General features: G+C 59.4%; 1 pseudogene; it reads left to right on the top strand.

Moving 5' to 3' along the window:
- Positions 1–116: 116 nt before the first annotated feature.
- On the top strand, positions 117–885 carry LOC112819050 (ferritin heavy chain pseudogene; annotated as a pseudogene).
- Positions 886–1,141: the final 256 nt, after the last annotated feature.

Below are 1,141 nucleotides of genomic sequence, written 5' to 3' on the forward strand. Positions count from 1 at the left end.
CCCCAGCCCCGCCCCCAGCCCCGCCCAGTCACGCCCCCCTAGCCCCACCAGAGCCCAGGGCACCCTCCCCTCTGACCCCAATGACCTGCTAACGGATCCTCACCCCACCCCCCAACTCCCGGGTAACGGACCCACCTTCCGGTTCCAGCCCAGAGCTCGTGAGCCCCTAGCCCAGGAGCCTACCCGCCTCCTGCCTCCCTCGTCGCCCACCCTGAAAAGGCGCCGAGGACCCGCCGCCACCGCCTTTGGCCCCGCAGCCCTCGCTTCCGCACCACCTTCGCCTTGATGCCCGGGCTGCCAGCCATGGCCACCTCGCCGCTCTCACAAGTGCGCCAGAACTACCACCCCGACTGCGAGGCCGCCATCAACAGCCAGATCAACCTGGAGCTCTACGCCTCCTACGTGTACCTGTCCATGGCCTTCTACTTCGACCGCGACGACGTGGCCTTGAAGAACTTCGCCCAGTTCTTCCTGCGCCAGTCCCGCGAGGAGACCGAGCATGCCGAGAAGCTGATGCAGCTGCAGAACCAGCGCGGGGGCCGCATCCGCCTCCGCGACATCAAGAAGCCGGACCGCGACGACTGGGAGAGCGGCCTGAACGCCATGGAGTGTGCCCTGCACCTGGAGAAGAACGTGAACCAGAGCCTGCTCAACCTGCACCAGCTGGCCACCGACAAGAGCGATGCCCACCTGTGCGACTTCCTCGAGAGCCACTACCTGCACGAGCAAGTCAAGTCCATCAAAGAGCTGGGGGGCTATGTCACCAGCCTGTGCAAGATGGGGGCCCCAGAAGCCGGCATGGCAGAGTACCTCTTTGACAAGCTCACCCTGGGCAACAGCGACAAAAAGAACTGAGTTGGGACTGTTTCCCTTATAGCCACAGGGTGCATGGTGACTTTCCCTGATCACCATGCCGAGCCTGCATATTGCAGTATTGCCTTTGCAAAATGTTCCAGGTTTTTTCTTCCAGTTCTGCCATAAATAAAGTTAATTTGGTTTCAATAAAGTTATTTGGTTCTTAAATAAATAAAGGTCTCTGGTTGAATCATGTGTACAAATCTCTCACCTTTTAAGTTTTAAAATGGTAACCAGGAGTCCCTCTACCCACCCATGCCCCATCCACATGCAGCTCAGGATCTCG

The sequence above is a fragment of the Callorhinus ursinus genome, unplaced genomic scaffold (genome assembly GCF_003265705.2).
Source record: "Callorhinus ursinus isolate GAN/ISIS: 27379988/994484 unplaced genomic scaffold, GSC_fseal_2.0 scaffold12874, whole genome shotgun sequence".
Taxonomy (NCBI): domain Eukaryota; kingdom Metazoa; phylum Chordata; class Mammalia; order Carnivora; family Otariidae; genus Callorhinus; species Callorhinus ursinus.